A 12,142-nucleotide genomic window follows, 5' to 3' on the forward strand; every position below is an offset into this window, starting at 1 on the left:
GTGAAGCAACAATATTTATCCTAACAATATTGATTTGCTTGGCGCCCCAGAGGAATTCTCTAACGATCTGCATTCCCCCGAATTTGGAGGAAGTAAGCGCTGTGCCCGCACTTGTGGATACGGACTTCTAAGTAAATTTTTTTAAGTGCACTACTCACAATTTCCTTAATGTTTATGGTTGGATATTGAGGTAACTGCTAACGATAAATAGGAAACCGTGCATAGGCCAAAATTCTGCTCAGCAGAGCGCCTGTGCGAAGTCCCGTTCAAAACACCCACAGCACGAGACTCGAGTCTTAATAGCGGCCATACAAACAATAGACTACAATTTCTGTTGGTAGTTCTTGATAGACTACTATATTACCTAACTGTAAATAAAATGTTTTTATTTTTTTTTTGGAAAATCGATTTTAAACTTGTTAGTTTTTTTAAATATTTATTTTTCATGCACATGTTCCGCATTATATATTCAGCGCAAAATATTCAAATTATACTCAAAAGAAGGAGCTTAATTAACGGTGATGTAAAAAATCATAAAAATATGTTGATTATGTCACACAGCGCAGCTTGCTGAACTTCGTCAAATATCGACGCAAAAAGGCAAATTACAATTTAAAAAAAAAAAAAAAAATTAACGATTTTATGGCTTAGACGCTTAATTAGCAGAAAAAAAAGCGTATCTCGAGAGTGTCTCAAAATGTTATATTGATGTAGCGTAAAAAGTAGGGAAAAGGGATGGAGTGAAATATATGGCACCCCCGATAAGCTGGAAAAACGTGTTTCCACCTTGGCCGCTTCAACCGTCCGTAACGTGAGAACAAAAAATCCGACGAACTCAGCGTTTGCGTCTTCTTTTATTATAAAAATTGCCCAAGAACATGTATTTTTTCGACAAAAATTAAATATTCCACTCAAAATTCGTGCCTGAGTTGAGATGAAATCACACGTATGTACTTTGGACAGCTAGAAAACAATCGCATTGTTTAGCAGCGATTTCTATATACCGTAAACGACTTAATTTTCGCAAGGAACTAATTTTCGCGAACTTCGCGAATCGCCTACCATTCGCGAAATTTAGATCCCGCGAATTATTCAAAAACTTCCAGCTTCGACCTAAATCGCGAAATATTGAGCCCGCGAAAAATACGTCGTTTGCTATACACTTGATATAGCGTCGGTAAACAACAGGGTTAAAAGAGATATGCCTCTGTCACCTGTTTCTGTTTTGCTTTCTTTGTATCCAGTATTAACCCAACACGCTCGTCAAGCTCATAAACAGGAGACTTTGTTGGTAAAATTATTTTTAATATTTAAAGCGCGGCTATGTAGAATAGAAAACACAACAGACACGGACGACGGCTCAACTCTCATATAGACGGGATTTTGCTGTCTTTCTTGTAGATTCGATTACATCACTTGCTTAGGTTCATCGCAGTGGCTAAAAATATGATGTCGGCGGCGGCAAAAAGTTACGCTGTGGACGTCAAGTGGAGCAACACAGGCGATGGTGACCTCATTTCACGGCCTCTTTCTTTTTTTTTTTTTTTTTTTGTGCGCAATTGAGGTTAAAACTTTGTTTAGTGCAAAAGAATCCGGGGATCATTTTGGGGAAGTCAATGCAGTTGTTCTGCCAGGGTTGAACAAGCCCTCTTAAATAGTGCGACATCCGTCAACTGTGCTTGAGGTCGATGTTATCTGAAACCAATTTAAGCTCCTTGCAACGCCCGAAAAAAATTTGCCAAGCGAAGTTTCCTTCACAAGAACTCGGAGCTCTCCACAAATTAAAACTGCCGCCAATAACAGCTTTTTTTTTTCTTTTTTTGGGGTCGCACGTTATGGTGTGGAGCTGTCTACCTCTAAACAGCACGACTTAAGAAATAATTCAAAGTTTCCTGATAGAGATGAAAAGCATGACAGCCTAGTCCTTTGTCCACGTTGGGTGATCAGAAGTCAGAAAACAATAATGTTGTTGAGTCCCAATCAGTGGCAGAGCGTCCCTGCCCTGAAAATGCTTAGAAACCGGAACTCAAGAAACTTGAAGCTGTCACCAAGATGACCGCGCTCACAGTGCTGCCAGACCACCAAGCCGTTTCGCATATCGCCGTGCCACACGATAATAATAATAATAATAATAATAATAATAATAATAATAATAATAATAATAATTAAAGTAATGACTTCTAAGCTCCAGGTACTCTCCGAGCAGATGATTCTCTTCGAGCAACTGTAAATACTAGCCGAGACTGTCGAAACTGTCTTTGGAGGTCTTTAGCAAGATCTCCAACTGCTCGATCGGAGTCACGTGGTTTATGGGGAGCCCGTACACCCTCCCCCCCCCCCCCCCCCCCCCCCACACACACACACACACACGCCGTCTATATTTTCGTTTCATAACTGTGTGTTTCCATAGAGCCGTATAGAGCAGAGCTGGAACGTCATCTAGACCCTGTGCTTCGAAACGTACGTATTTCATAGCACTGCAGTTACCATTGCAGACGTTGGGCGCGTCGAACGACGGGAAGCTGCTCGTGCAAGCAGCGTCTATGAGCAGTTCCGTAACTGACCTAATCTAATAACGTTGGTCGGCTGCATGCATGTCTGCAAGCGTCTCCGACTTTCCTCCTGCTTTCCTCCTCGCCACGCGAAAATGCAGCGCATGCGCACATGCGACCGATCGCCGCAGGAGGTGTCTTGAATTACGAACGCTCCCCATGGTTTAAGATAGTCCCTCTGTTCAATCTATAGTCGGTGACAGGTTAATAGTCTAGGGGAAGCTCCTTCCAACTCTTTCCACTTTAGCAGCGCGAACGCTGGAGAGGCGTTCACTCTGCTAAAGCGGAAAGAGGTGGGAGAAGCTTCCCCTAACATTTCCAAATGACGGTTGCTGCCATCCATAAGCCCACGATGGTTTCATCTATTTCAGTGTCCGAGAATTGGTGTCGAAAACACCACTGACAAAATTTTGCAAACTTAATGCTCGAAATATTACCATTGCGCGATCCATACTTCAGCTCGTGCCGATGCTGCAGGGAACGGTCTCAGAAAAAACATGTGTCAACATCGCACTAACAAAAAAAATATATATTATATGCTTTTTTTTTTTTTTGTGCTGTTGCTGACAAATTCCTGTACCCCGCCACCCGCACACAAAATCACGGCCATCCCAGGCAGCTACGTCTCTCACGACAAGAAAAATTCCCGACTACGCCACTGATTCCAGCTCGTCGTTGCGAAACCAAATTCGATATCTCGTGACGTCTGTTAAAAGGCGTCAAGCTTGGTCAAGCATAACCATACGACGCGCAACCAAATGTCGCGCATCGCTCACGCGTCACATTCAAACGTCATATGTGAGATGACGACACCAACGATATCGTGACGTTTTCACCACGTGGAGGCCTCCGGCGACCATCCAACGAGCCGCTTTTTCGACATTCACACGCAATTATTTGTAATTCCTGGCATTTTTCCTCCGCTAATACGGAGGGAGGGCTCGTTTCCTGGATCTAATCCGCGTTTGATTGTTATCATAAACATCTCAACTGCTTTGTGGTTTTTCTCTTCATTTTTTTTTATGCGCGGCATTTTTGTAAGGAAGAAAGCTATTCCCAAACAGAAAAAAAAAAAAAGAAAGAAAGAAATGTGTCCTCCACGTTGAACGCTATCCCTAGCCGTGCATCGTCTTCGAAATTCGGTCTCTTTCAAGGCCTTGTTTCATGTATTGCGCGTGCAGGGCTAACTCTTGACCTATTTAGGGATAGGTAATAATTTGACAGCTGCGTTTCTAAACCACAAGGAAGATTTATATATTCTTTCATTCTACATCTCTTCCTTGCATAAATTACGTTGATGAGGGCTTGTGCAAATCCACCATAAAATAATGCTACAAAAAAGTTTTTTTGCGCTTGTTTGCTAATTTGTATTCTGTATTCATTACCTGTCAACTGGAAAAAAAAAATAATTAGTTTGGCGTAATTACGTGAAACTAACGACGATTATACTAGCCGTCTTATTTGCTTCTTCGTGTCATTTTTTTTTCTTTTCTTGTGTTAGCAATCCGCGGCTAATTTGCGCTACCCTGGTCGGCCGTCAAGTAATGCTAATCCTGTGCAATTTGGTCGATCAAATCAACGTACAGCCGAATGCTCAATGGACGTCTGGAATGGAATGTATAGGGGATAATTATTAAAACGAAACCGCTAGAAAGACGGGGCCCGCGCACGACGTCATTATTAGTGGGTTTCCGACGCGGTCCAAGCGTCAAACACGCCGAAGCTCGACGAGCGTCAGCGCAAAGCCGCAAAGCGGCAGGCGCGTCCGTCTTGGCGTCGCCGCATCCTAGCGTCGCGTTTGTTGTGAGACGCTGCGAGACGCGCGTGCGGCGACGCGGACGCAAGCTATAGGCGACGCTGTCTGGATTTACTATGCGGAGCGCAAGTTCGTCTGCTTCTTTTGCAGGGGGGTTGCGATGACGTTAGAACGCCGAACTCTGATTAACTCTAATCAACGTTACTAAAACAATCATTTGGGAAACTGCCATAGAAACTGCTCGGAAAAAGTGTCCTCGATTTGTCCTCGAGCACCGAGCTAATGGTGAACACAACGCCGCCATTTCTCCCGCAGCGGCCACCCGAGGAACTGCACGTGACGTCTATTTTGGCTTTAATCGGACATTTTGGCGCCGAAACAGATACAGCGGAAGAGGTTACAGGGGTGCCACGCCACCCCCGTCTCCCCAGCGGACGCGCCGCGTTTTACTGCCGAAGTTTAGGTCGGGACGCGCTACCTGAAAGCACCGGTGAGGCATGATTGTATAAAAACAATATTAATTGTGCCGCAAAACCGTGCAAACTGAAGATTCTAAAAACATCACGCGCCCCTCATTTTGTACTAAACTCCAATAAATTTCATACAAAAAGAGTCTTTTCCGTTTGTTTTTACGCGAAAACATGCTTTCTAAAGGCTCAAGGTGACCACAGTACAGAGAAATGATAAAGAGTGGCGCTGTTGTCGTATTTAGCTCGGTCTCGGTGGACGCCAGCGGCCCAGGTTTCGACGGCGAGTTACCCAACTGAGTGTTTTAGTAACGTTGACTCTAATTGAGGGATAGTGGGTATACCCCGATGGCTAGCATGCCTTGAGGTCTACCCACTATCCTTCCAATCGGAGCCAATCAGAGCTCGGCGAATTCTGACGTCACCACAACTCCCCTGGAAAAGAAGCAGACGAACTTGCGCTCCGCATTTAAAGCCGCAATAGTCGGTGACAGGTCAAGAAGGAAGTGGAAGCTCCGCTCACCTCTTTCCACCATAGCAGAGCGAATGCTGTGGAGGAGGTGACCTCCTCTCCACCGTTGGCTCTGCTAAAGTGGAAAGAGGTGAGCGGAGCTTCCACTCCCTTCTTGACCTGTCACCGACTATAGTGATGACGTTTTGGGGCGAGAGGCGCAAGCCTCGTCTTCTAGGTGGTAAAAATTATGATTAAAATCTCAAATTTATTTAATTTATATCACATTTATTTGATTTAAATCACTGTAGTCATAAAATATAGTGATTTTAATCGATGTATCCTTAAACGTGAAAACCAAGAGATCAAGCTGTTTTTGTTAAGTATATGGCAGGTTTTAGATCGGTGAGCAGCTGGTAACCAAAATGTACTTTTAATTTAGAGTAATTAGTTTTTTCCGAGATGTTATCACTATCAGTGATCGGAGGGATCTATAAATCAATTTGTCATGCTTAAATAACACATTTAGCAATAAGTATAGCCATCTTTTAGCTACAGCGATCAAATTAGTGTGATTTAAATCAAATCAATCTGACTTATTTGATCTTTAAAAAAAATTAATGACTTTTTCCCACTTTGAATAAAAGCAAATATCCTAAAGCACATATAAGAATACTTGACAATATAAAACATCCAAAACGGGGACAGAAAAAAAAATCCTGTTTCAGTTTTATTTTTGATGTTTTATCCTTTCGAGTATTCGTACCTATTCACCAACACGTTCGTTTTCAATTATTAATAAAGCAGTACCGGTGTGCGTTCGTGTATCACTACTGCTCGATGCACATTAAAGACCTCAGGCTAGCGGTTGTACCGCACTGGCTAAATTCCTCATCTACAGCTGGGAGACTCGTCGCCCGTTGAGGCAGGCAAATTGGGTTGTTGTAAATATAAACCTGCCCACAACCCAATTTTTTTTTTTTAATAAAGCACATCGTTCCACAAAGCAACAGCTGCGCCGTTGTCACCTCGTGCGGTCGCTTGCACTGTTTAGTCGTTTTTCTCCTTCAAACCGCAAACAAATTGCTTTGTTAACGAAACACATTGCTTAAACCAATCACTGGAAGGCCAGGTATAACACCAACTTGCACTGCACTGCCAAAAAAAAAAAAAAAGTTACCATTACAATAAAAAAAAGTTTTGTTTGAAAAGAGCATATTGCTCTTTTCAAACAAAACTTTTTTTATTGTAATGGTACCTTTTTTTTTTTTTGGCAGTTTGGTGCAAGTTGGTGTTCATTTTATATTGGTATCAGATACTTTGGAAAAACTGCACTTCGTGCAATCATCTGTCTTAGATCAACCCAAAGTCCGGTGTAGGCAGCCTTCGGCACTCCCCTTTTTCGCGGTGATATATCTACTAAAACAATAAACCTTCGAGAGTATACATCAAAAGCAGCAGGTTTTCCTTTCGTTTTAATAAGCCGCGGGCTCTGCGTGTTTACGGAACACTTAGAGATTCTTTTCCTCGAGAATTCCTCCATAGATTATGTCACATTTTCCATATCTATTCCTCCTAATTGATTCCTAATCTTCGCCAATAACGAATAGTAAAACACATTAATGAGGAACGTTGCCTCGTGCCCGACAACGATTATTCAGCTCGCTGAAAGGCGGTAATGTGCGGCGGAAAGGAGAAACGTCGTGTCATTTCCCCTCTGACCCCCCTCTCTCTCTCTCTCATTCTCTTCAAAATTCGAGTCCTTTCATGTCTGCTGCGTAAAATAACTTTATATATATATATATATATATTTTAAGTGGCGTCGTTATTAACTTGCTTTATTGTATTGCTAGAAAAGGCGTTGGCTCGACACCTGTGGTGAAGCCCCTCAATGTTCCTGGGCTAGCGCAGTGAGTAAGCAACATTGAGAGGCTGTGCGTGCACTCTAAAGAAATTTGCACCTCGGCTTGTCTCGTAGTTGATCTGACTATTTTACACGCATTTATTATTTACGTGCAAACTAAGGAAGAGAAGAGTACACTCGTGCAATTTCAAAATATTTTCTCGGTGTTAGCTTAGACTCTGGATTCTTGGCACAGAGTAGGAAAAAGTAAGTTCTTTCGAAGCTGTAGTACTCAACTCCAAACGATCTTTTTTTTATTGCTTATTATTATTATTTTTTTTTTTTTTTGGGGGGGGGGGGGGGGGGGGGGGGAGGCTCGCTTGATTTATTCGATTTTGTTTGGTTATCTCGGAAAATGCTTGCACTGCGTCGTTTGCATTCAGTTGGTACTTTATCGTTATTTTATATATTGCTGAGCGTCACTTCGACCACGACCTAGACACACTAAATCAATCAATTTTCGAAGGACTTTAAGCACATGGAAAGCGCGGGGGGTGCGCTAAAGTGACCGCTCGTGCAACGGGTGCAAGACTGGCGGTGTCGGCACAAAAAAAAACGCGAATGATAAGAAACGGAAGAACCCATGCGAGCGCGTCGAATATGTCATTTCTACAATTTACTGATTTGTAGGGTTTTCGATGACGCTAAGCAAGTCTCTCATTAAAACAGCACGTTTATTTTCACTAATTGAATCAAGTTTATCACCAAATTTTAGTTAATTATCTAACATATCGTGAGGATTAACATTTATACTCTGCCCCCCCCCCCCCCCCCCCCCCCCCTTTTACCGCCTAACTCACCTGCACAGACAGCATAATTGTACCTTTCACTTCTTTTTTTTTATATTCTAACAGGAGTGCAAAAAGCTTTTAAGCGACACTTTCTACGATGATTAAATGGGAGGCAGCGGTGAGCGTTTAACATGCCCCCAAGGATCTTCCGTGCCCGTGCCGAGGCCGGCGGTCCAATTACGTCTTTGCACTTCCCTGAGACCACGAGGGATCATGCCCGTTGCCTTGACGTGGCGCCCACTTATCGTTGCCCCGTGAACTAAGTGCGTCGTCGGCACTACCGTTATAAACAACGTTGATGGAGATGATGTGCAAGGACCAAGTTTAGAACACCCTGGGGACCTCTCGGCTCCTGTCCTGTTTTCAGCGCGAGTTCCGAGTGAAATAGCACGAAAGGCAGCGAAAGGACTCGGACGTCAAGAAAAAGAAAAAAAAAAAAGTTTGGCGTATTATATATGCGTTGTGCAAAGTATTTCTTACAAAATTTGGTTGTCGAAGGAAGAAACGATGCTTTAGGCATTTGAAACGTGTGCGTCTTCATAAAACTAAATAAAGCAAAAAAAAAGGATATCGGGCTGAAATGTTCATGACTTCGCGGAGGCACCGCCACTGATTCAAAAGGAGTTCTTCGTCGCGGTAAAATTGTGACGATAAAGGGGGACTATTTCTTTCAGTGTTGCCTTCGCAAAGCTCGAGGACGTAATTGTGGGATCGAAAGCACCCACCTGACAACACTCGAGCGCGGCTCATGGATTGGACACGAGAACTGCGTGAACACTTCGGCTCGTAACAATCGATGCCTCGGCGGACACTCGGGTAGTGGTTCCTGTCCAACCACTGCGGTGATGAAAATAGCCGAACTCGAACAATTCCTGGAGCTCAGCACGACTCTGCCGACCCCAGCGCATGGCTATGATTAACGTTGGAAGCATAGAATTGGCACCAGGCCACGTGGCCACTTGTTTTGGCTCCGAGTTGAGGGGATGAATGATGCTCATTATTCTCGAATTTGTTTAACGACTGCCATTGCCTAGAAAGAAAAACTAAGGCAAGTTTACTCAGTTATTAACTTTAGGGAGTGATTCCAAGTAGTATTTAGCGAAAATAGAAAAATCGCTTCATGGCTTCTTTAAGCTGACTGAAAATAAGCCAGGAAAAAGGGTGCCCTCACAATGGACACGTCACAATCTGTACGCCGGAGGAGGAAGGAACCTTGCAGGACCAGGAAACGAGGGAAACCAAGTTTGTTTGTCACACCGCGCCCTACATCTTCGCTAGGTGCTTCTTTGATCAGGGTAAGCTTTAATCAACGTGAATTGATGTTTTATCTGTTTTTTTAATAACTGCCGGCCTAGACGGAAGTCTGGATCGAAATGCATTGGTTTGACAATTTGAGGGCCACAAGGGAGGAAAAGTGAATAAGCTTTTCTTGTACGAACTTCGGGGCGAAAGATAAGCTCCATATAAGCCACAATGTGTACAAGGGATACGGTGGGGGAACGCCATCACTCACAGGCTACTGAATCTAGGAAGCAGGATCTAAATTCCCCTTCTCGGGAGGCCGTGGCTTATTTCGCCACGCAATCACGTGTTTTCATACTCACAGATTTCGAACCAGCGTCTGCGTGAGGCTGCGTATGCGCGGACGATATTTAAAAAAAATCGTGGATATCTTGTTGATAAAACTAAATGAAACAAAAAGCACGACTTCCACTCGTATTTAGCAACGTTGTCGCCCCTCCCCCCCCCCCCCCCCCCCTTTTTCCCCGTAAAAATAACATAAAAACTACCACGCCAGTAAGTTGGGGGCATCCTGAGGGCCAGCGCGAAGCACTCGTATTGGACACGAGTACTACGTCAACGTACAGCTAAACTCTCCCCCCCCCTTCCCCCCCCCCCCCCAAAAAAAAAAAAAAAATGCTTGCGCTGTGACATTGAGCATAGTCATACTCAGTGCCACAGATCAGACTGCCTTTTTAGGTCTAAACATATATTCAGCCTAGTCTTTCGCTGAGCCTTCCCTGTAGATTGCAGGGATTGGCTCACCCAAGTGCTTTAGGGGGAAATTTATGCTCCGGACTTTTTCAGGGTGTTCCACTGAGTGGATCAACGCACGTATCAAATGTCCTCCCTCGCAAAGAGCTAAGGTGCCGTTTCATCGTGACCCTCCACGTCTGCAATCGGTGCACCCAAAGAGGATAACCGCGCGTCCCCCAGCTTTGCGTCATCAAGGTAACTCGATAACGCATAAAACATCGATAGATCTGATCTAAAGCGACAATCGCTACCCTCCCACGTTTAAATGAGACACGACGGTGGAGTCCAGAAAGAAAGGAGCGAGGGTCACCGTCGTCAAGATGGTGACCCTCGCTCCTTTCTTTTCCAGTGATTCCTTGAGGAGTCGTCGAGGCGCCGTTCGAAGCCCCAGCCGACAGCTTGATTCAATCGATTTGATTGAAGCGGAAGATGCGGCGGATCGTGTATCAGAAAGGCCGTGACGAAGACCTATACTGACTTGTCACTGACGGTGGTCTGTCAAACCGAGTCGGCGGAGTCCTTGAGCTTCTGCTTGTAGGGTCGAAAGGGACCGAAGGTCACACTGACCGAAGGCCACGCGAACTCTAAAGGACAGAGTTTCAACAAGGTTCGAACGAATCAAATCGGCGTAAAAGCGGCGGGAGTAAATACAAATACAGAGTGGAGTCTGAGCGTAAGCGCCCGCTTCAACTTCTAAAAGCGTCGAGATGACAAGATGAACTAAAAAACACAAGAGAGAAGTGGCGATGGCACGTGTCCAGCATAGGGCATTGGATGCTAAGCGAGGGCAAAGTCGAACATAATTATTTATGCGGTCAACGGAGCAGGCCACTGAGCCTCAGATAGAGCTTGCCGACTATATGCTCGTTGGCATCGGAGCCATCTTGTCGCATTCTGAGAAAGAGGTGTTGGTTGGCGACGGCCTTCCAGTCGTGCTGTAAAGAAAGGGTACGCAAATAGACACCCACATAGAAAAAAAGAAACCAGAAAGGTAGCATTTAAAGTGCACTAACCTCGAGGCACAACCGGTTCGTGAAAAGTGGACCCACAGATGGACACACAAAACACAAGCACAAATTGGACACTCAGGCCAAAGCACGTGGTAAATAAAACTTTTTTTTTTTGGCTTGTCACGATCGATGTACAACAGACCTCACTATGAGGAGGACGAATGCCGCCGCGGAATGCCCAAGGTTGACGGGGGACGCTCGCCATTTTTCCAAGACTGTGGCCCACGTTCGGCTTCGGTCTGTTCTAGACCGGTTGACTTTGGGGCATCTGGCAAGAAGACACTTTACACCCGAAAAAAAAAAACCGATATAAATTCTAGTTGCGTGTTATATGGAAAACATGACTGCAGCATTGAAGTCAATTGAAGAAGGGGAATAAAGAGCACGTAAAGACGGGCGTGAAATAAGTCTTCGGTGTGTGCAACAGCTGTTCAAATCGGGAAAAATAAACTTGCTCTGGAAATTTTTTTTTTTCTGTTTTGTTTACACAATGAATATTTGGAGGCGCCGAAGAACCCTTTCTATTCCAATAAATTTTATTTCCATACTGAAGAATTCCAGTTTTCACCTCTTCCTGCACTGACCCTTTGAAACGTAAGATTGACTCTGCGGTTCTCGGTTCGTTAAAAACTCGGAAACAATCAGATTAAAACGAGCGGTCACAACTTCGGAAAATCTTGGAGCACCAATTGTCAGTTTAACTCCTCAATAATGAAAGCACGCGCTCATTCATGCTAAAAGGATCAAGGCCCGTTCACACTCCTGCGACTGAGTAAGACTGAGAGAGACCAGACCGGTTTTTAAGCCTCTTGCGATCTCTTAGGACCAGCTCCGCTGCATCGCATCCGGTCCTAAGAAGTCGCAAAAAGCTTAAAAACTGGTCTCGTCTCTCTCGGTCGCATTCGGTTGCAAGAGTGTGAACGGGCCTTCAGTCTCAAGGTCCATTCACAGAGGTGGGCTTGCTTACGTTTTCTTACGTTAGGAATCGTTATTTAGCTCTTTATCGCGGTGCTAACATAGCTACTCATTGCACATGCACAGTAGCGGGTGGTCTGGTGATGATGACGACCGACTCTAACCAGAGTGGTCATCACGTTCCGCACCATAGCCGTATGACGGGCTAACCGGAAAATGACGGAGGACAAAGCTTTACTTACACCGAGGTTTTGTCATCA

This window comes from Ixodes scapularis, unplaced genomic scaffold (assembly GCF_016920785.2).
Source record: "Ixodes scapularis isolate PalLabHiFi unplaced genomic scaffold, ASM1692078v2 PGA_scaffold2__306_contigs__length_199485367, whole genome shotgun sequence".
Lineage (NCBI taxonomy): Eukaryota > Metazoa > Arthropoda > Arachnida > Ixodida > Ixodidae > Ixodes > Ixodes scapularis.